General features: G+C 43.4%; 1 protein-coding gene across 1 annotated transcript in view; it reads left to right on the forward strand.

Annotated features, from left to right (window-relative positions):
- The first annotated feature begins 10,592 nt into the window (after nt 1-10,592).
- GALNT1 (polypeptide N-acetylgalactosaminyltransferase 1) overlaps nt 10,593-23,989 on the forward strand; it is a 200,915-nt gene continuing 187,518 nt past the window's right edge. Inside the window, exon 1 of the mRNA XM_019540745.1 lies at nt 10,593-10,841. The gene's annotated coding sequence lies outside the window, so the exon portion shown is untranslated. The remainder of the gene's footprint in view (nt 10,842-23,989) is intronic.

Here is a 23,989-nt window from a genome sequence, read left to right on the forward strand (position 1 = left end):
TTCTTGGACCCCTTGCTGGGACCTGCTCTAAATAGGTGCCTCAAGGGGACATCCTAAGCCTTATAGGCTAGATACGTGCCTCCAACCACCCCATGCCTTGCAAACAGTATATTGATATCGTCCTTGTAATGAGGTCTTGGTCTCACTCCACCTTCTATAGTCGCTGGGCTCTCTATGCCCCTGTTGCTATGCCCTCACTGTTGCTGGGGCCTCCACATGACATGGTAGTTTGCCCCAAATGAGGTCTCCTCCTCCCCTACAGCCTCAGCTGGTCCACCACTTAAAATAACATGTAAGCAGCACAGCGGCACTAGCATCTCAGGCAGCCAAACTGTCACAGAGCCTTTCTTTTCTTTCCTGCAGGAACTGCTTCTCCAGCAGCTGCCAGAGAACTGTCCCTGCCAGCCCCAGCCCTGGGGCTTAGACATGCCCAGGGTCCTGCCTCATTCCAGTCACCTGACCGGGGACAGGTGCTAGGGGTGTAGGTTGTAGCCGTGTTGGTCTAAGGACATGGGGGGCAAGGTTCTTTGGGTCAATCTGATATCTTTTAGTAGACCAATTGAATAGTTGGAGAAATATATTTTAGCAAACTTTTGGATTGAAAACCCTTCATCAGGCTGATGAAGCACCTGCAGTTGGTGTGTGTGCTGTTCCTGAATGGAAGCAATAGTAAAGAAGCCAGAGGCTGGCATGCAATGCAGGCAAGAAAGGCAGTCAGTGAAAATGGAAATGGAGGCATCAGGGGTGAGAGCCAGGCTGAGGTAGGGAGATAGGAGGATGTAGCAGGTAAAAGTGGAGAGGTACCTGGGGAGTCAGATATCCAGCAGGTTATAGTGTGTCATAATTCCAATGTCTGTATTGAGTCTGTGTGTTTCTGTACCTAGTTAGTAAGCGCAAGAATCCCCAGCAATAGTGTTCAGATTTTGACTATATTAGCACAATCAGATGAGTAACAAGACCTCATAAAGGTGGAAAGGAGCACTTTCAAAATGTCCTGACATCTTCCAGGCACTTCTGAAAATAACAGCCGCATTATTCCTTCTGACTGTAATGGAAAATGAAGGGCTAAAGCACTGTATAACACTCTGAAGTGGTAGCCGTATAATTGTAGCACCTTTTAGGCATTCAAGCACCTTTTAAGACCAAGAAACTGGCATTTTCCATGCCTTCTTCCAAATATTTCTTTCCTCTTCAACAAAAGAAGCACAGTGTTTATTCAAAGCTTGTCAGATTTCAAACAATTTTACTTGCCTCATTTAAAATTTTTCAGTCAGTTTATTTCTCTATTAGGCTTCAAGATCCCACTGGGACTTGTAGTACTTGGGCCTTGCGCTAAGCACTTCTGTGCAAGTAAGCTTCTTAGAAACATCTGCTAATTACAGTACTAAGTTCTTTGCTCATACAGTTCACTTGCAGTGGAATGCTTATTAACTTAACATAAGCATTCATAGATTGTAAGGCTGGAAGGGATCTCGGAAGATCATCGGGTCCACCGCAAGCCCCAGGCAGGAAAACCAGGTGGGGTAAGGTAACTCCAGCAAGATAACTATCCAGTCTCCTCTGGAAGATTTCCAGGGTAGGCGATTCTACCACCTCTGGAGGGAGCTTATTCCACAGTCTGGACACCCTAAATGTGAAGTTTTTCCTAATGTTGAGCCTGAAATGGTCTTCCAGGAGTTTGTGGCCACTACTCCTGATTCTCCGCAAGGTGCCCTAGTGAACAGGTGCTCACTGAGCTCCTGATGCACTCCCCTGATGTAGTGGTAGTCCCCTCTCAACCTTCTCTTCTTCAGGCTGAAGAGTCCCAGGTCCCTCAGCCTTTCCTCATATGGCTTGCCATGCAAACCTTTAATCATATGGGTGGCCTTTCTCTGGACTCTCTCAAGTTGTACCACATCCTTGTTAAAGTGCAGCACCCAGAACTGGACACAGTACTCCAGTTGGGGTCTCACCAGTGCTGAGTACAGTGGAAGAATTACTTCCGTGGTCTCGCTGGAGATGTATTGATTATTTCATGCCACAGTATTATTTGCCCTGCTGGCAACAGAGTCGTGTTGCTGATTCATATTCATGCTGTGGTCAATTATTACCCCCAGGTCTCTTTCATTCTTAGTGCTGGTCACGTTGGCATTGCCAAGCCTGTAAGTGTGCAGGGGATTGTTCATCCCCAGGTGGAGGACTTTACATTTCTCAACATTAAACTTCAACTGGTTCTGACTTGCCCAACTTGCTAGCCTTTCTAGATCCATCTGTATGTGTAACCTTTCTTCAAGTATGACCACACTTCCTCATAACTTGGTGTCATCTGCAAACTTGGCCAGTGAGCTCTTCACCCCCTCATCCAAATCATTGATGAAGATGTTGAAAAGTACAGGACCAAGCACTGACCCCTGTGGGACAGCACTGCCCATTTCTTGCCAAGACGACACAGATCCATTCATTAGGACTCTCTGGGTCCTATCCCACAGCCAGCTTCATACCCACCTAATCATCTCAGAGTTAAGCCCACTACTTCCAATTTTCTTGCAAGAACATTGTGGGATACCAGATCAAAGGCTTTTTGGAAGTCAAGGTATACAATATCCACCACTTCTCCCTTATCCAGTTGGCGAGTCACCTGATTGTAAAAGGAGATGAGGTTAGGCGAGACCTGCCAACGAGTCCATGCTGGCTGTCATTCAGAATCCTACCTTCTGCAAACCTATCACATATAGACTCCTTAATGACTTTTTCCAGAAATTTTCCCTGGGATAAAAGTTAGGCTAATTGGCCTACAGTTACCCAGGTCCTCCCCTCTTCCCCTTCTTCAAGATGGGGACAACATTGGCCCTCTTCCAGTCCTCAGCAACTTCTCTGGAGCACCATGAGTTTTGGAACAGTTTCACCAAGGACTCCATGATGACATCGGCTGGCTCCTTCAGTACCCTCAGATGGAGTTCACCCGGTCCTACTGACTTTTATATATGTCTAATATCTTTAACTGATCACACACCAGTTTTATGGCAACAGTAGGAAGGCAGTCATTTCTGCCCTGCTCATTCTGTACCCTATCTGTCATGATTTTCCACATGGCCCGGTGAAACAGTGAGGCAAAGTAGTCATTCAGGAGTTCAGTTTTCTCCTGAGTGTTGGTAACCAGCTGTCCTGAGTTGTTGAGCAGTGGCCCCACACTTCCATCCACTTTCCTCTTGTTCCCTATGTACCTAAACAAGGACTTTTTGTTGTCCTTGGTTCCCATTGCTAATCTAAGTTCAGTTGCTACCATTCCACAGAGACACTCTGAGACATTGCTTTTTTGGAGAAGGCACGCACACTGTCCCTGCCTGCCCACACATATTTCTGTAAAAAAATCTCAGAAAAGAAATATATGAAGACAACGTAAAAAACCCCAACAACTTTTTTAAATCTTGCTGAACTACACCTAAAACATTTGCCCAAACTTTTTTCACCTTAAGCCCACAAGTGTATTTGCTTTCGTACGTACAGAGCGCATCTACACATTCATGAATATGCAGTGATTACTGTGCTTTTATTTAGTACTTAATTATACAAGTACTAAATAAATGCATAGTAACCACAGCACAAAGAGTGCTAATATGCAGTATTATTAGGCTACTGCACAGTAGCATCACAAAAAGGTGTTTGGTGGTGCTACTGTGCAGTAACTGGTTACTGTGCATTTGTTTAGTACTTGATTATACAAGTACTAAATGAATGTACAGTAACCAGTTATTGCTCAGTAGTACTACCAAGCACTTTTTTAGTGATGCTACTGTGTAGTAACCTAATAATACTGCACAATACATATTAGCATTCCTTGTGCTGAGATGTACTACTGCATAGTATTATTAGGCTACTGTGCAGTTAGTGTCTTGTGTAGATACACCCACAGTATATTATTATGATTCACAGTATGTGAATAATCCCTCTCTGTTGTTTGCTTGTCTTCATTTTTGTTCACATCACAAGAAGTAAAGCAAATACCTTTAAGTAAAGAAAACAACAAAAGTGTTTCTGTTGTGGAGAGGGTAGGGGAGAGAAAAATATTTGCTCTGTATTTTGAGTTTTGGAAGCGTAGAGGGTTCTGAGGCCTGCTTTGGTTCCAATGAGAGAGGAAGGTATCCTAGTGAATCCATAAAGCCATGCTCCATTGGAGAGGTAGCTGCACTACCCTTATGAAGAAATGGTTAAAAGAAAGGGGAAGGCAATCCAGGGGAAGGGGAGCAGATAGAAGGAAAGCTTCCACATCTGGGAGAATTGCTGTGGGAGCTACTGAAGCTGGACTGGTTTGAGGTCATAGATTTTTCTCCTGATTCTCTCCTGAGAGAGGAGAGAAGGAAGTGAAACACAGATAGGACCCCCCAGTGACTATACATTAAACAAAAATATTCAGAGACCAATTTTCACTTCTAAGTGAGTTTCACTTCTAACTGCCATAATCCTGTCACCATGTCTTTCCCACCTCCCTCACCATGAAGAGAAGGCTTTGGAGGGATCTAGTTGCCTGTTACAAACTAGTCAGAGGGGACCAACAGGCACTGGGGAAGTCTCTGTTCCCCCATGCACTACCAGGAGTGACCAGGAATGACAGTCACAAGCTGGCAGAGGGTAGATGTAAGCTAGATATCAGGAGGTGCTACTTCACGGTCAGGGCGGCTAGGATCTGGAATCAACTTCCAAGCGAAGTGGTGCTGGCTCCTACCCTGGGGGTCTTTTAAGAGGAGGCTAGATATACATCTTACTGGGGTCATTTGACCTCAGTACTCTTTCCAGCCATGGCAGGAGGTCAGACTCCATGATCTGCTCAGGTCCCTTCTGACCCTAGAAACTATGAAACTATGATTAGACTTGGTTCTCAGTCTAGCTTTCCTTTGCATTTTAACCTGTTATTGATGGGTATCACCAAACTGCTGACCCTGACTGCTTAAAATGCTTGATTAAAAAAACCCAGTGAACTGAAGGTTAGCATGAATTGTTGCTACACTCTGAAGTCAGTATGTACCCTGACTTTTACAAAACAACTCGAGGAATATAGTATCATCCAGATCATTGCTGCAAAGTGGATGAAAGAGCGTCCCATCAGCATTCCCTTCTTACTAACCTGTTTGGAAAAGGCCTTAGCATTTGTTAGGGTCTTCAGACTGTGCACGAGGATCCAAAGACGGGACTAAGGAATCGGATATAAGAAACAGAGCTCTTAGAATAGGAGACTGGCAATTTTTAACTCAGTTGTTTAGCAACAGACAAAAAATTACCCCTGAGATACAAAGAACAATCTTTTTATTCCTTGGGAGAATGATTTGGGCTGATGTTTTCTAGTGGTTCCAGAAACCAAATTTTAAGGGAAGTGAGTTCCTCACAACTAGACTCTGACTGCTTGCAGACATTTAAAAAAAAAAAAAAAAGTAGCACTCTATTTTAACCTCAGCACACCCCTGCACCATGCCCACCCAGCACATGCCCGGAAGAGCCAGTGCTGTAGTTGGACCTGGCTTGCCCAATGTATGTAGATCGGGTACTTCAGTGGGTCTTTCTTGGAGCTTTTATCTAATAGCCTATTGAATCAGTTTTAGCTAAAAGCGCCAAAAAACCCTGCTGAAGTGGCCAATCTATACAGATGCTGCAGAGCCGAGCCTAAGAAACACATTGCTTCTTTCGGTAAAGTGCTATTTTTTAACATCTGTAAGTTACAGGAGATAAAAACAAGATGACTACAAATTCAGCCTTATATGAGAAAGTAAAGCTTGCAGAAAAAGGAGATCTTGGGTTTCAAAGAGCTACTTAGATATTTCAAAACCTTTAGCTTAATTTCCTATCTGAAAAAGCCCAAACTTTACTTAGTTATAATTGATTGGGTAATACTTTTATGTAAATCTTATACAGCTCACAGATCTGAGAGCTGTTTTGACAGTCATTGTGGGGTAATTTGAATTTACTCTTCTGATTTCTTGGCTACCTGGTATATATTAAAAACTGGAATCTAGGTTATGAGTTCAGTCCTTTGTCCTGAGTTAATGAAATGGAATGCTAATCAATATGGGTTTTGCTAAAGGAAGAAGGCTGATGATAAAACTTATCAAATGCTTATTAAGGGGGTCTTCTGCTCTGACAAGTGACAATATAAATGATGCCTTTTTGCTAAAGAGATCTTTTAATTTATTCAGTAATATTTTAACTTTAGTAACTAAAAATACATGTTCTTGTTTTCCTTTTCTGGTACTGCTACACTATCACCAGAGCTAAGAAATAGTGAGCTTTCCATCAAGTATCAATGTAACTGTTTATTAAATTCCAATAACTAACTGCTGTGAAAACCCATTGAAGGCAAATGGATTGCACAGTCGTCACTGAAGGCATAATTTAATGATAGGGTTTATAGCTATTACTGAAGGATGAATTCAGCCCACAGAACCTTTTATACTAATGATGATATGTGAGAAGAAAAGAATCCAGATGGACTCTGCAGAGCTGAAAATTTGGGTGGGGGGGCGAAACCCAAGCACATTTGAGCACATTTAGTCACAAAAAGATGCAAAGTTTGAGTCTGTTGATGCTATTTTTACAGCCTTTTTCGGAAGATGCCTACATTTTGAGACCGTCAGTTTCCAAGTAGCCTTGTTTCATGTTTAAGCCTAGCTTGAGTATTACTAAACCAAATAGCTATGGGAAAGTTATGAATGGATGACAGCAGCTGGGACTGAAGTCTTTGTATCGAAATATGTGGTGACTATTTTTGTTTTTTAATCACTCCTGCTGTGTATTAACTGGTGACAAAATCATACTGCTGCAACAGGAACCAGGAAGACTTGGACCATTTTACAGGGAAAAAACAAAGTTTCTTAAAGCTAGCAAGTATTGAAATACCGTGTGTCACTTGCCTAAGTGCACTGTCATTTTTGAAAGTGCATGAGAGTTGATTTATAATATGCTTTATAATGCCTGTATCATATTTTGTCTTTGTTTATCCATAAAGTAAAGCTGCTTTGATAAAGATAAAATAGAGATGTCATATTTCAGTGGTTTATTATACATTTATGTTGCCCTGAGGCCAACTGTGTTTTTCCAAGAGGATAGCTCACTCATAGTCCTTACAGAGTTGAACCAATCCATTTCACTTTGCAGAGACTAGAACCATTTGTGATAAATCTGAAAACCTTCAGGTCATACTATATATTTGCATAGGAATTAATAGGGCTTTTTATTGTTTAAATATAAACATTTTGTAAGTGTGGATATTCTCACCTCATTAATGTTTTGCAATATGACAGCATGTTGTCACTCTGCCAGAAACATCTTATAAACACAGCACACGCTCTCTATTTTTTCTTGTTTAAAATAAACTTCAAAATAATTATCAAAACAAATTATGATATGGGAAAACAACAAGTTATTGAATGAAAATGCTTAACCATTTACCCAAAGAACCTTGCCTGCCTGTGTCATTAGACCAACACGGTTACAACCAAAACCCCAGCAATGCTTAGGCAGTCCATTCAGTTCTTGGGGAAAGGCTATATCCAAAGGCACTTTTTATCCAACTACCTTTCTTAATGTAGTTCAAAATTAAAATGCTTATAAATGAACTTATTTTTTAAACATTTGATCTAATTGCCCTTGAGCTTAAGCTTACTTAAATTAACTATCATGATTAGTCCCACTATCTACTTTCAGTGAATTCCTTATGGTGGTAAAATTAATCTTCCATCTGTCTGCAGGACTATGGTTTTCATTTTCAACTTGCTTTTACTCAAAAGCTAATGTTCTGAAAATTCAATAATATCTATTAATATAGTGGGAGAAAGTATCATTTAACTCCGAATGTTTTTAGGGAAGCAAAGACCGCAGGCAGCATTCTTTACTACCAGGATTCAAGGTCTGATACAAGTCCTCCATCTCTTGCTCTGTGAGAAATAGCTCAGGATACACTGGAGCAGAAGGATGTGCAACACGCTGTTTTCCCTCAAGCTGAAAAGGATAAGAAACCTCAATGAAACATCTGAGCTGGATTATAGCCAGGCAAATGAAAGCCCCAAATACTTATGTAATAAAAGCTGTGTGGGACCGCATCTCAGAGATTCCCTGCTCTGGAAAAAAAGTAAAAGGAGGTCTGTGTACAAGCTTTTGGATTTTTTTGGAGAATCTACTAGAAACCAGACATAATAAATATGCATGGGATTTGGGTTAAATCAAAATTATTGTTGCCAACTCTATTATCAGAAAAAAATATGTGGAAAAGTCCTATGTAATGAAAATAGTAGGTGGGAAACAGTCCTTTAGAAACTCTTCCCAGTCAAAAACCCCCCAGACAAAAAAACAAAGCAAAATACAACCTATTTCATGCAGTTTTTTAAATTAAAGATCTCTGACCTAAACGATGCAAGTAGTCATGTGCCTCTGACATTAGTCAGGTTCCTTAGGGCAGGTGGAATCCAGACTGGCAAATTTTGTCTTGTAACATTTGCACAGCTCCCATTCAGAGATGTTACATAACATATCAGAGGACTACTGGGCTGAAATGAGGGCAACAATGTGGCAAGACAAATGATTACAGGACCCTTGAAAGAATTTTTTAGACATCTATTTTTCGGCTCTGACGCCTCAGTGAAAATGCAGTAAGAACATTAAAAAGAGAACAAATAAACAATAATGTATGATAAAATGTTTAGTAGAAGACTGAAATAAGTTAAAAATAAATTTCAACAAGCTAGTCCTAATTCAAGTCACAAACACCAATCCCTAAATTCTAGATACCAAAAATGTCAATTCACTCTAAAGCAATATCTGTTTATTTATGCAGTTTGATGAACTGACAGTTTCTTAAAGAGTATCTGACTGAATTGGAAATTTGCACATTTGATCTTAATTGATAAAGGGTTTTTTTTAAAATGTTTATCCCAGAGTTGATTGTGACCCTGAGTAGATATTGGTGTGATAGAGAGTGTTGAAGGTAGTGTGATGGATTTGCCAGCAGTTCCATTTGGTTTGGAACCCTTGGAGGAGCTAATCATGCATTCATATATGCACATGCATGTGTGCACGCGCACACATACTTTTTTCTATTTTTACTGACAATAAGTTATTCTTCCAAAAATTGACTGCTTCTCAAATTATGTTAAATTTCTGCACGTAGAAGCCTGTACTCTCCTTCTACTCTTCAATTATATGTACTCAGTCCTTAAACTTTATGACAGTGTATGATCTTCATGTACACTCTTACCTTAGTGCTCATACAACCAGACCGTTTGTACTGTACAATCCAGCCCCAAAGTCTTGATCTAGTGAAGGACCAGCATGTGCTGAAAGTACAGTCCTACCCAAGTCAGTGGGGGTAAATACACGTTTAAGTGTTTTGCTGGGATGGAGCCTGAACAAATGCCTCTATCCTGCTTTTTTCTTTCTGTCTAAGTATTTTTAACATCCACATCACTGTTACTTTTTGGCCATTTTCTGTGCATTTTAGCCTTGTGTCATTTGCTTGGACACCTGATAATTTTTTACTGTTCTTTGCTTGGTCTTTCTAAATTGTCGGTTTATTGTAGGATCTACACATCTTTCCCCTTATTAAGAATCCATTGTTCACTTGCTTGTCTTCCTGCTTTTTTATTTGATTAGGCCAGACTAAGTTAGAACTTTTACAGCCCTGGACTGGACAGCTGGGCCCCTGGCAGATGTTAATTTAATGGTGTGATGGGAGCCAGTCTGCCCTTCCAACAACTCTGCATCTTGCTTTACCATGGGTTCAGCAAGTTCAAAGATGTGCCTGGTAGTGCCTCTGTTTGAATTTGCAAAGCAGAGGGAGTTGATTGATGACCCCCACTTTGCACCTGCAAGCCCACATGCCCAACACTGAACTCACACAATGGTGGGAGGCAGCCACTTGGCTCCTCCTAACTAGCACTTGCAGCCCCAGCCCGTTCCTGACAATCAGCTGAGCAGCCATGCCACACCAACCTGCCACACAGATGTTCCACATGATAATGCACCTAGGAAGGTGTTTCCTTTCTCAGCACAATAAATTGGTGTCTCATTGCAACGCATAGCAGAATCACCAAGCAGGGACTGTCAAGCGCTAACTAGGTGGAAAACATTGGGGGCGGGCGGGGAGGGCAAAGCTTCCTAACCCCTGAGGCCTCAGTCTGCATGTTGCCACACGTGGAACAGTTAAGACGAGCCCTGAAACCAAGTACTGACTGTAGAGGACAAACTAGGAGGAAAACATGGCGGGGGGGGGTGGAAGGGGCAAAGCTCCCTAACCCAACGGGCGCAGTATGCCGGGGGCCACCTCCTCCCCTGCCCTGGCACAGCTACCCACCTCCCTTTGCTCCCTGTAACGATCCCCAGCACCAGCACTCGGCACAGGACTGTCAAGCCGGCAGCGCATGCGCAGGTAATTCCCCGCAGTAACTGGAGGAGAACACCTACGTCACGCGAGGCCCCCTTACGTCACGTCCACAACCACGTGACCACCCCTTGAACATCCGGGTAGCGGGGCGGGGTGGGGACTACAGCGAGGGGTGGGTGCGGTGCGAAGCGCCGCCCCTCCCCCCTTCCGGCGCGAGGGGGACGTAGCCGCGCGCCGGGGCTTGGACCCGCCCCCTCCCCTGCCAGCGCCGCGAGGGAGCCGCCGTCGCTGCCGCCCGCGCCGGCCATGGAGACGCGGCGCTGAGGAGGCTCCGGAGGCAGCGGGGCTGCCGGGCGCGGGCAGTGATGCGGAGCGGGCTCCGCCGTGCGCGCGGCTCCCAGTAGCGGCGGCCGCCCTCCGCCGTCGTCCTTGCCCCCCGGGGCAGCCCCGAGCGCAGGCTTCAGCGGGGCACGAGCCGGGGCCGCCCCCGCGGAGCGAGGTGAGCGCGGGGCGGGCCGGAGTGGGGAGCGGCGGCGCCTCCGCGGCTCGGTACGGGGCAGCCGCAGGGGCCGCCCCCAGCACGCTCGGGGGGCGCCAAGGACGCCGCCCTGCTGGCGCCCGAGCCGGGCGAGAGGGCGGCAGGCGGCGCTGGGGGTGGGCGCTGGCGCCGGCCGAGGACTTGGTGCTGGGTCGTGCCGGGAAAGTGGCTTTTTCTTCTCGCTGCCCCCCTGTGTGGTGGGTTTTCCCCCCATTTTAGGCGCTGGCGCTCCCCTGAGGTCCTTCAGTTTCCCCAACAGGGACTTGTGGCTTGGTCACTTTTTAATTTGTGACAGTGGGGTGGTAAGCCTCGGCACTGGCTTCTCAGGCTGTGTCTACCTCGGCCCCGGCGTTTCCAGGAGGGTGGCAGTAAGGTTGCTGGGGCACAGGAAGGGAGAGGAGTGCCAGGGAGAGGGGCTTTGGTACAGCAGGGACCTTACCCCTGAGCTAGGAGTGCTCTTGGGCATGGCCTGTTTCCTTCATGTAGGCAATGAGAAAGAGGGCGTCTTTTGAGGACGCTTTCCATACTCCCCAGCCTAAGGCGTAAACAGAAGATGTGGAAATGTCTGTGAATGCTGTGCGTCAGGCATTGAATGGTCTAGCATTGTGCTGTTGCAGTTATCTTTTACATGTGCAGTTTTAAGCAAGTCCCTCTGGTCTTGGATTCCATTAGTAAATAAGATTGAAATGTGGGTATTTTTAAAGTATTTGGTTAAAGGGTGGTGGCCAAGTGTGCTGACAGATCAGGTTGCTTCTGTCTCTTGGTTGGTGTGCTAGTTCTTTGATATTACTACCACTTTTGTCACAGCTTGTGGTCAAAAGTCTGGATGTATGTAAACCTTAGTGTTCAAATTACTTTACTTGTTAAGGATTTCCTGTTGCTATGAGTTCCTTGATGTAAAATGAATGTTGAGCAGAAGTTTGCAGAGAGCACCATCTAATTTAAATGATTTTTCATGACATGAAATATTTGGAGCATTTAATAGTTGTAACTGGCAAAATTTAGGAGTTGATGAATTGTTTTGCATTTTACAATTTTAGTGACTTCACTGTAGTGAAAAGAATTGGACTAACAGCTACGTAGAGTGAAGTCTTATTCAGGGAAGCGGCATGTATACCACTGCTGCAGTCTCCCCTAGGCTGTCTCATTAATGCACTTCTCTGAACTGCAAGGATCACTTCATCCCACCTGATTGCCATTCTTGCAGGACAGTCTTCTGAATTCATTTGGAGTTTTGCGTGAGCATGTTGAACCAGATGTGCCCTAGAAGTTGAACAGAAAATTGGATTTTATTCTTTGTGTTAAAATGCACAGTAGATATCTTTGTCTTGTTTGTATTTTTAGGCATCTTTGTTTTCTAATCCTATAACTTTGTACTAGATTAACATTATAATGTAGCCATAATCTGGTGTGAGGTGACAGATAATATGAACTATTATAGCTTCTTTCCCACTGAATTTTTGTCTTTTCAGCTCTTCCATCTTAGTACTAGAAAATGTCACTATCATAATGTGTTCACTTCTGTTTTCTTAATGTGTCACTTATTCATTTCACTTTCTTACTTCAGGTTTGTGCAGTAAAGACTTAAGGGCCTTAGTCTCTTACAAGGTATTTGATAACTATATGGAGCTAGCAGTTTTTATATTCTTAAGCATTATTATGTACATTGTTTGCTGTCACTCTAGTGTCCATTTATATTTTACATTTGTGGCCTCTGTGTTAGTTCAATACCTTTGGGGTCTTCATCCATAATTTCTGTTAAGCTTTTTTAATTGTTCTGTTTTGTGAATAAAACTTCTTCAGATTGTTGTATCTAGGTATCAGATGTATTATAGAAAGTGCGCAATGCCACAGGTGGCAGGTATGGAGTAACATACTCCCAGAGAAGATCTTGTATTGGTACCTAATATATATTTAGACTCTCAAGCCTGAAGGGCTTTTTATCCCTTTGAACATTTTTAGGATTAACTGTAACTTGTTTGTGTGAAATTCCCATCCCGCTGAATCTGAGATTTGGTCTTGGTGATATCCTCTGGCAGTAAGTCTCAAAGCCCAGTGAAAGGGATTTTGGATTTGCTGCTGTTCAGACATGAAAAACAGAATCTCCAACTCGTATGCATTTATACTGTCCCTTTAAAGCTGAAAAGGAGAATAGAAATAGTTCTAGTATTTTCAGTTTCGTATATGGGAGGTTCTTCATGCACTTCATTTTTTTCACCCTACTCTAATTCTCTATTCTTAATGCAAGCTAAAACATTATTTGTCTTTTTGACTGCAGCATTAGGTTTTCTTTAGTTGTCAGAGACTTCCACTTGCTTTTAAGTTGATGCTTAATTTAGTGAGCAGTAAATTGTACTAGTAATTCCAAGTCTCTGTGTTGCCTTTTCACCTAGCTTAGTGAGGGCCCCTCTGACTTTTTTTTCCTTGTATTCTTTTACATAGTTGATTAATACAAATTAACTTTGTCATTAGTGAACTTTCCTTTCATGAAAAACGTAGTGCTGATCTTCAAAGCAGTCGGGTTTTAACTGTTCACTCACTATATTGAAATATGACCATTCATACTTCTAACTTCCTGTTTTTTTTAGCCAGGAATAAAAGAAGCAAAATGTACTTCATTGTAGTATTATGATCAAATAGTTAGCTTTACTGCATTTGAGCACCAAATCTGTCCTAGATAGAAACTTTCTCAATGTAACTTTCCATAATCAAACTTGTTTTGTGTTAACCATATGACTTGTAAATCATAAAGGATTTTGTTACTTTCTCCCTCCAGCTCTCTTAAAGCCTCTTTTCTTTCAGAATCTTATCTTAATCTTAGTCCATTATGTGGAATAGGCCCATCGTAAAATCAATGGAATTGATATGCTCAGAGGTAACGTATTAAAGAGCTGACTAACTGCTCCATTACTCACTTTTTGATTGCTTAAATATGGGTTTACACAATGGAATACAGTCATTCTAAGGGGACACTTATTTTCAATTAAAGTAGAATTCACTGACTTTCAGAATTGTCTGAATACCTTTTATAGTTCTATATAAAAAATTGTAATAGTTCTGAAATCCTTGAGGAGTTTTTAACATTAAGTTCAAATAAATGTCTGATTCTAATCCACTAAAAAGGGAATTTAATCTAAATTCTGAAACTCTGGACTATATAAATTACCAGCCAGTCTCCTATGCTTTCACAAAAGAGATGCAACTTTCTTAATGTCTTGTCCCTTTGCTTGGAAGGCGGTGTGGCTGACTTAGGTTGATACCCATCTTCGAATTTCCCCTCTAAGTTTTTGTGTTAATGCAATCATATTTTTCAAGCTTTTGCACATTGTTTCTTCCTTTTTACTATGGCAATGGGAAGTAAAAATAGTGGATACTGACTGTACATGGGGAAATAGTGACACAAATCATTACAAAAAAACCCTCGCTGTTAGAAATTTTATATCTAATTAAGAACCTTAATTACTAAGTCACCCTTGTTTTTTGACCTGCAAATCCCCAAGTCTACCCAAAATACCACCTCTGTCTGTGAGACAGGACTGGTGAAGTTGTCAGTGAAAGCAGATGAGCTGAAGGCTGTTGGTACTTCAACTCTGTACCTTTTGGAAGTCTTTTCCCACCTTAGTGTGTATAAGCCTTTCTTTTCCTTATAAAATACTCTGTTTGTTTATCAGGATGGATGCTTTTTCATTGTTGAGCCATGTTCAGTGTCTGCTTTAACTTTCCAAGCAAGTGAGACTGTTTAGAGTAAGATGGGAAAGATATGAACTGAAAATCGCATTGTGGCTCAGGCAGCATTTTCAAAGGCTTGATCCTTGTTTTCTATCCATTCCTCCATTGATTTATCCCACTAGTCTGTGCTATGCATTACAAATAGTAATGCATGTACTTGTTTGCACCATCTATTGGCATAAGTTAGAAGGAATAACAAGTGCAAATCATATGGCAGGATGATGTTCTTAAAATCTCCTGTAAGCATTGAACAGACAGATGCTTTGGTGGGTATTGTATTTGATTTCAGCTGTTTAAGCATTTGAATTGGTGTATTTTCATCCTGGCTCATCATATTTGAAATTACCCAAGAGAGAAGATGCTGTGGTCTTGTCTATTCTGTGCTTGTTGACAGCAGTGCCAGTAAGAGGAGTCTTGCATGGAGGACCAATAGAAATGCAGCAGCTGGAGCTATATAATTTTAACTTGGTAATGTTTTTGTGCATAGCAAAGGAAACATGATTTCAGTGGGAAGACTTCCAGGCTTTCAGATCCTGGTAACCATACTGCTACAGATCCTTTATGAACCAGTGGCAGTTAATGAGAACTCTATCCAAAATCAGTTACATACTTCTGACTTATTGCCCCGAATAGACCTAGGTAGTATGGAAATCAGCTTTAGGTGAAGGGGGTGATGGATAATGATCAAATGCAGGGGTGGGCAAAATGGCAGATCCTGTCAGCAGCTGGACTCCATTTCCCAACAGTCCCTACCTGTATTGCTGCAGTTGGTTTCTTTGGAGGCCCCAGGCGGGTGGGGCTATAACAACAGAGGGCCAGGGTTTCCTTGGAGACTGGCCTAAGCAGCACTGGCAGGGAGCAGCTCCAGGGCTGTGGCCAGGATTTTGCAGCAGTGCCAGTGTGGTCAGGGTAGAGCTGCAATCCATTGCCCACATGTCCTGGTGGAGCAGACCAGCCATTTGCTGCCTGCATGTCCCTGCCTATGGTGCGCAGGCAGCAGATTGTGGCTCTGCCCTGGTTCTGTACCCTGCTGTCACCAGCACAAAATCCTGGCCCAAGTGCCAGAGAAGGTCCCCACCCAGACACGCTCTGCCAGTGCTGCTTGGGCCAATCTTTGTAGGAATGCCAAGCCCCCTGCTGTCACAGCCCCGCCTCTCATGGGGTTTTCATGGAAACTGGCTGTAGTGACACAGGCAGGGGACTGCTGGGAAATGGAGTCTGCTCTTTTTAACACAGCCTGTACATGAGATTTTTGAGTTTTCTATTTAAATAAATAATTGAATAGTTTGTAACTCTAGTTCTTAAATTATTTGGGATAAAAGATCTGTCAGTGTTCAGTTTGTTTGAGGAGCTGTTTAAGTTGATTTAAACTTATTAATAGACTTTTAAATTCTATGTTTGTTGTGTACTCTGTAATTGCTGTTCATGTGAAAAGGTTATGCTGTGGTCTTCCCACATAGAAGCAGAGTACCTGGTCTAAACTTGAGGTTAGGTCTTGTCCACAAGGTTGAAACCAGTACCTTTATAAGCAGAGACCTTAATTTGTCCTCTGGGCCCTGACATGTGAATTAGCATGGGAGTTCATGCAGTAGGAGGGCCACGAGGCTCTAGGCGGCAAGCCTGAAAAGAAGGACCAACACGGTAGTAGCCCAGACTACTACCTGTGTGATGGTGGTCATGTGCTGCACACCAAAGATCCCCTTACCAGCAACTGGAGCCCCCCCTTCTAGTACTACTGAGGCCTCCACCCAGGCTGAGTCCATGACTCTTGTCATAAAGATCTACCTCATACTTATAGGCTACATTCGCTAGCACCATGACCAAAAGGAACTTGGGAGTCGTGATTGACCACGATATGAACATGAGCCAACAATATGATGCTGCAGCTGGCAAAACAAACAAAACCCTGGCTTGTATTTATGGATGCATCTCAAATAAGACCCAGGAAGTCATACTCCTGCTGCCTTCAGCCTTGGCAAGGCTGCAGCTGGGGTACTGCATCCAGTTCTGTGCTCTGCACTTTAGGGAGGGTGTGGAGAAGCTTGAGAGAGTCCTGAGGAGAGCTATGAGCATAATCAGAGGACAAGAGAACAAGTCTTACGAGGAAAGGCTGAGAGGCATGGGACTCTTCAGCCTGGGAGAGTGAAGGGTCAGGGGAGACTTGATGGTAGCCTATTAGGGGTGTGTACCAGGAACTGGGAGAACATCATCTGTTCACCAGGGCACCCCAAGGGAAGACAAAGTCTAACAGTCACAAACTCTGGGAAGACCCTTTTAGACTGGACATAAGAAAAAAATTCTCTACTGTCTAAGTCCCCAGAGTCTGGAATAGACTTCCCCAAGAAGTGGTGCAGGCATCTACTCTAGACACCTTAAACTCACATGGATGCTTATCTTGCTGGGATCATTTGACCCCAACAGATTTCCTGCCCCTGGGGCAGGGGGCTGAACCCGGTGATCTTGCAAGGTCTCTTCCAGCCCTAATGTCTATGAAATCTATGGCTCCAGCCTCCTCCCAGACTGAGCCTCTGGGTCTTGGCTGTGGGGGATGCCTGGCATGAATACAGACACCTCCCCCTCTATGCGATACTGATCAGGCCGTGGTTGGAATACTGTGTCCAGTTCTGGGCACCACATTCCAGGAGGGATGTGGACAATATGGAGAGGGTCCAGAGGAGGGCCACCCACATGATCAGGGGGCAGCAGGGCAGGCCCTACGAGGAGAGGCTAAGGGACCTGAACCTGTTCAGCCTCCACAAGAGAAGGGTGAGAGGGGATCTACAAACTAGTCAGGGGGGATCAGCAGGCATTGGGAGAGTCCCTGTTCCCCCGAGCACTGCCAGGAGTGACAAGAAATAATGGTCACAAGCTGGCAGAAGATAGATTCTGGCTGGATATCAGGGGGTGCTACTTCCCTGTCAGGGCAGCCAGCGAGGATCTGGAACCAGCTTCCAAGAGAAGCGGTGCTGGCTCCTACCCTGGGGCCTTCAAGAGGAGGCTAGATAGAGGTACACCTTGCCTGGGTCATTTGACCCCAGTACTCTTTCCTGCCATGGCAGGGGGTCGGATTTGATGATCTGCTTGGGTCCCTTCTGACCCTACCAACTGTGAAACATGCGTTCAGGAGTAAAGGCACCTCCCCTTGTGGAGATGCTCCGCCTTAGAGCCCCTAGAGTGCCAGATAAGGGAGCGGCAGGCTGCAGTGCAGAGGCTTTGTGTCGTCAGGATGGCAACAATGAGATCGATGCCTACTGCCAGGCTCTTCGCCTAAGGAACGAAGACAGAAGAGCATGAAAGGGTAGCAGGATGAGGGCAGACGAGAGGACCCCCCCATGAAGTCCAGTCTGTGGTCGCTTTTGACAAAGGTCATCTCTAGTCTCAAGGCACCCTGTGCCAGGGTCACTGCCCCTCTGGAACTTCACAGCTATGAACCTGTTGTAACAACGTAAGTGCAGTTGCTGACTCCAGCACTTGAGGAAGGAAGGCAACCGGCAACCACACTTAAGAAGAGACACAAAGTGGTTGTTGTGGGAGACTTCCTCCTGAGGGGGACAGTGGGTGTAATCTGCCTCCCCAGCCCCTTAGCCTGTGAGGTCTGCTGCCTCCTAGGGGCCCCTGTCTGGGATGTTGCTGAGAGAATTCCAAAACTTTTTTGGCCTTCCGACCACTATTTCATGCTCCCAATCCATGTGGGCACAAATGACATGGCTCAGAGCAATCCTGGCTGGGTCATGAGTAGTGACTAAAGAGCTCTGGGGGGGCTGGGCTCAGAGGGTTGGGGGCATGGGTGGTTTTCTCCTCAATCCTCCCAGTTATGGGTCATTGGCACAGGAGAAAGCAAGATATTGAAGAGGTACAGAAGCCTGAGGCACTGGTGCCATTGTGAAGGCTACAGCTTTTTCAACCATAGCCCATGCCTCAGGGAGAGAGCCAGTGGTCTGCTGGGAAGAGACGGTCTCCACCTCACCGTAACAGGAAAGAAGCTTTTTTCAATCAGTTTGGCTGACCTGCTTGACAGCGCCTTAAACTAAGCTTGCCAGGGGACCAGCGGACAACCATCAGAACAAGCCCAGGAAGACACAAGCGCATAATTAACAGGTCAGGAAATTCAAAAGTTCTCCTACCCCAGCCCATGGACAAGACTCTCCTAAGTGCACAGAGAAGCCTATGGCTTTCAATGGCAGGCTTAGCGGCCTATACACTAATTCTAAGAGCATGGGGAACAAACAAGAGGAACTGGTCTTCCTGCTAAGCAGTAACAAATATGATCTCATAGGTTTAATGGAGACCTGGTGGGATTCTACCATAGTCCACCTATAACTGGACTATAGGTATAGATGGCTATACCTTGTATAGGAGGGATCATGCTGAGAGGAAGGGTGGGGATATAGATCTCTGTCAAGGAACAGTATAATTCCCTACTAGCTGGCATTGGCACCCAAGGAGGGCGACTTGAAACCCTCTGGGCTAGAATCCAGGGAGAACGTGGTGAAGGGGATATAACTGTAGGAGTCTCTTGCAGACCTCCTAACCAGGAGAAAAAGCTTGACCATGAACTCTCTAGGGAACTAGCAGAGGCTGCACACTCTTGATGCATGGTTGTCATGGGTGATTTCAGCCACCCTGACATCTCCTGGGAAGAGCACTCAGCCAAATCTGACTGGTCTATGTAGCTTCTTCACCTACATTGACAATCTCTAGCTGACTGAAAGTTCATGGGCTGACAAGAGGTGAGGCACTGTTAGATCCAGTTTTGGCCAAAGGGTATGATCTAGTGAGCAACTTGAGGATTGAAGGGAATGTTGGTAACAGTGATGGCAAGTTGATCACTTTCCTTATCCATCACTAAGCTGGCAAATCAGTCAGCAATACAGAAATCCTTGACTTCAGGAAAGCAGACTTCCACAAGCTCAGAAGGTTGGTTGGTGAGGCCCTGAAAGATCATGACAGAGAAGGGAGTCCAAGATGAGTGGTTGCCCCTTAAGAACTCAGTCCTAAAAGCTCAAGGGAAGTCCATTCCAGCCTACAGAAAAGGTAGTAAAAGGGCTGGGAAACCCCCTTGGCTAAATGGGGAACTCATGGACCTTCTTAACCTTAAAAGAGAAGCCTGTAAGGGTTGGAAGATGGAAAGTACTTCTAAGGAGGATTATGTATCACTGGCTGCACCTGTAGGGAACGGATCAGAAAATCCAAGGCTGAAACTGAGCTCAAACAGGTTATGGGAATCAAGGCGAATAAAAAAAATCCTTTTTTTTACATGGGTAGGAAGTTGAAAGAAAAATAAGAGCAACATTAGACCCCTGCTGAATCAAATGGAGCAGCTGACAATTGACGACAACCAGGAAAAAGTTAATCTCTTCAATGATTACTTTGCATCCATTTTTTTCACCAGATCAAGGGGGCCATCCTGCCTGACAGGACACAGGATTATGAGGGTATGGGTGACCCATACATCTATATTTGGTGAAGACCTCATGAGGGAACATCTTGAGAGGCCAGACATCTATAAATCAGCGGGCCGAGATGAAATGCACCCAAGAGTGGTAAAAGAGTTGGCTGACAGCTTGGCTGTTGGTGTGGATATCTAAGAACTTGTGACGCTCGGGTGAGGTTCCTGAACACTGGAAGAGGACAAATGTGGTGCCTATCTTCAAGAAAGGAAGATCCAGGTAACTACAGGCCAATCAGTTTGACCTCAATTCCTGGACAGATCTTTGAGAAAATTATCAAAGAATCTATATGAATAACAGGCTGACAGAAGGCTCCATTCTCAGAGATGGCCAACATGGCTTCGTTACAGGTAGGTCATGTCTGACCAACCTCCTCTCCTTCTATGACCAGGTGACAGGTTGCCTGAATGGGGGAAGAGGTTAACGTCGTATATTTGGTTTTAAAAAAAGCCTTTGACTTTTTGTCTCCTGTAATGCCATCATGGCAAAATTGGGGCACTGGGACCTTGACAACCTCATAGTCCAACGGCTGGTGAACTGGCTCCGTGGTCGGAGCCAGAGCTACAGTCAGTGGAACCAAGTCAACATGGCACATGGTGACCAGTGGCATCCCTCAGGATTCAGTACTCGGGCTGGTACTTAATATATTCATTAACGAGCTGGATTCGAGTGTCCGAAGTGAACTGGCCAAGTTCGCAGATAGCACAAAACTAGGGAAGGTCAGTTACACTGGAGGATAGGCTGAGGATTCAGGCCGTCTTGGACATGCTCACAAGGTGGGCAGACGAAAACCTGGTGACCTTCAATATAGAGAAATACAAGGTGCTCCACCTCAGGAGAAAAAACCCATACCATACCAGCAGTGCTTCACTCACTAGCACTACATCTGAAAGAGACTTGCCTGTTGGCCCTTCTAAGCAAAAGTTAGACACCAGCTCCTTTCTAAGATGAAAACAAACAATTCTTGTACCAGCAACTAATCTAACTAGTTCAATTTTACTAGAGAAACTGTTCTTGTATATTGGCAAGTTAAAGCATAGCTTGCCCTTCCAGCTGGTTAAATTGTTTGCTCATAGCTTAAAATTCAGATCTGTTTCTTTTATCCTGTCTCCACAGACTTCTGATCAAAGTGCTAATAGATATCTGATTCAGCCTCAGGCATGTTCAGTAGTGTGCTTCTGCCTAAGCTCACCCTTTCTCCACAGCATTGTGTCTATCAATTAAGCCCATGAAGCTTACTTCTGACTAGCAGTTTAGTTCTGCTACTTTCCCCAAGGCAGCTCCACTCCTCTTTTAGCCACTTCAAGTTGTCTTTCCTTTTGGCAGATCAGTGTTGCTATGCTTGGTGCACTTCATTGCTTTCTGTTGCTTTTTTCTTGGCCAGGAATGATCAAGTTTTCAACAACGTTTCATGCTTATGGGATAATTTTCCTGACTCTCCTTGTCTTTAAAACCCCTTGCTATCTTTATTTTACCCTTCGGCTTGTTTCCCAGAAGACTGGCACAATGGTATTGTTTGCGGAACCAGGCATTTTCCTCCTGAGCCTCCAAATTTTTAGCTGTAACTGGTCATTGGCAAAATGTAAAATGAGTTCTTTCCAGTGGTCCAAATATATTGTTCTGTACAGCACTTCTAATGTGAAAATGGAACTGCAAGAAATATGCATTACTCTTGAATAAGATGAGGTGAACTTTCCCTCATGTTATGATTTGCGCCCTCGGCCCCTTCTCCATCTATGTGAATGGGTAGAAGGTTGTTGGACATAGTAATGATTCAAGACTTAGAGTGAAAAGACATGGGGGGGACTATAGGTGTGTATTTTAGTTATTTAGTTCAGGATCTTAAAACGTGAGTAGCAATTCTTGTTTCTTAGCTTTCTAGCATTCAGCTTGATGCACCTTAAATCTGGCGGGTGGAGCGTGAAGACTTAACATTTTATGAAAATTCAGTTCCTTTAGGGTAAATACATACCAAAAATGGAATCAACAACATTGAGTCGCTTAAAATATTCACCTTGATATGTTAGTTCTTTGAATCTATTCCAGTAATAGACATTGAATGCAGTTCTATATTTTGTTGTGTGTATGGGATATTAAATACTTGTCAACTAGAGATGCAGTGATATTTCAGTGAGTTCTGAATATGATTTGATAGGGTTTTTTTTGTTTCTGTTGCACTTTTACAATTCAAATTGAAAAGACAAATAATTGTTTTTATTTGAAAGGGTTAACCTAAGATACAGTGGGAAAGAGAAACTGTTTTGTAGATGCAAAAGAAGCATGTTAAAACTAATTAACACAAGTTCATGAGACCAGTATATTGAAGTGAGACCAAATACAATCTTCCAGCCAGGTGCTTTCACCAGATTATGACTGGAGATTAGCGGATCAACTCTGCCTTCTGATACTGGCAGAGAAAGCATGTCCGTTTTTCACCAGTACTATCTGTAAACCACAAATCTTGTCCCAGAGCCCAATGACTTATTACTGTTAGTGTGGCTCAACTTTCATACTAATTTAAAGAATGTTACCAAGAAACAGGCCTCTCTTTTTGCTGTTTCTACAAGTAGTATAGGTAGAATAAAAGTAACAGAAGCAAAACAGAATTTGTTCATAAACAGTTCAAGAATGCTGGCATACACAAGCTCTAAAATTTATCTATAAAAACAATTCTATAAAAATTATACCTAGTGGGAAACTTCAGGTGGCCCTTAACGATCATAAAACATTTTCAGACTAAGGCAGTTTTATCTTCTGCAAATATCAGGTGTATCCTGTAACTGGGAAGTTGAGAGAAATATATTTCTGTTAGGCTGTGCAGTAGAAACTGCATACAGCTATGAACATTTCCCTATTTTGTATGGGTGGAAAAAACAGAGGAGAAACCATTTTTAGAAAAAAGGGAGAATATGATTATAAAAGGATGGGCTAACAGTTGTGTGATTTTAAAAAAAGTGTTTAAATCAAACCCCTGTGATCATCAGATTCCAGTATGTCATTTCTTTGTACTATGTCTAAATAGTCATTTGGTGAGAGATCTATTCTTTCTCCACTGTATCTATATTAAGAACTGACATCAGGTGTTGATGTGGCACCTTTTTACCTCCTGTTATCTTCAAACTTGGTTCTAACGTATCATTTTGAGGTGACTTCGTTTACATTAGCAGGATATTTACTACAACTTACCATATTTACTTGAATATATATGCTGTTGAGTATGAGATGAACTGCGATAATTAGATTCTATATATGGAAAACTTAATACATTTCTTATAATTTTTTCAGTATAGAATCTAAGTATTAGAAGTTTGCCTTGAATTTGTTCTCTTCCCACTGCTACAGTAGGGAAGATAAATCTGGGGGTCAGCCCCCCTTGTAGCCTCTTCCCTCCCCTGCTTACTCTCTGACCCTACTCTCCCTGAGCTGCATGAAAGTGAGGGGCAAAATTGGAAAAAACATTTTGAAATGACATACTGTAGTAATCTACATATAGCCAAATTAGTACACATGGACTTAGTTCATTTATAATTGGTGTGTTTTGCCATTTTTGAAACTGCTGCAAGTTTTAGCACAAGTACTACATAAGCATACTTTTAAGTAGCACATTTGTACCTACTTATATCCATAAGCATTTTGGTTTTGGGCTAGTATTATGCATAATTTGTACTTGATGTATCATGTAGTTCATTGAGCTGTGCTCTAGCAGTCAACATTTTAATTCATAGGGACCCCACAGTATGTGTTCGTGTGCTTATTATTCATAGTTTCATAGTTAGTAGGATCGGAAGGGACCTGAGCAGATCATCAGGTGCCATAGCAGGAAAGAGTACTGGGGTCAAATGACCCCAGCAGGGTGATTGTCAAGCCTTGTCTTAAAGACCCCCAGGGTAGGAGCCAGCACCACTTCTCTTGGAAGTTGGTTCCAGATCT

Source organism: Crocodylus porosus, unplaced genomic scaffold, assembly GCF_001723895.1.
Source record: "Crocodylus porosus isolate Cpor-Errol unplaced genomic scaffold, CroPor_comp1, whole genome shotgun sequence".
In the NCBI taxonomy this organism is placed as follows: Eukaryota; Metazoa; Chordata; order Crocodylia; family Crocodylidae; genus Crocodylus; species Crocodylus porosus.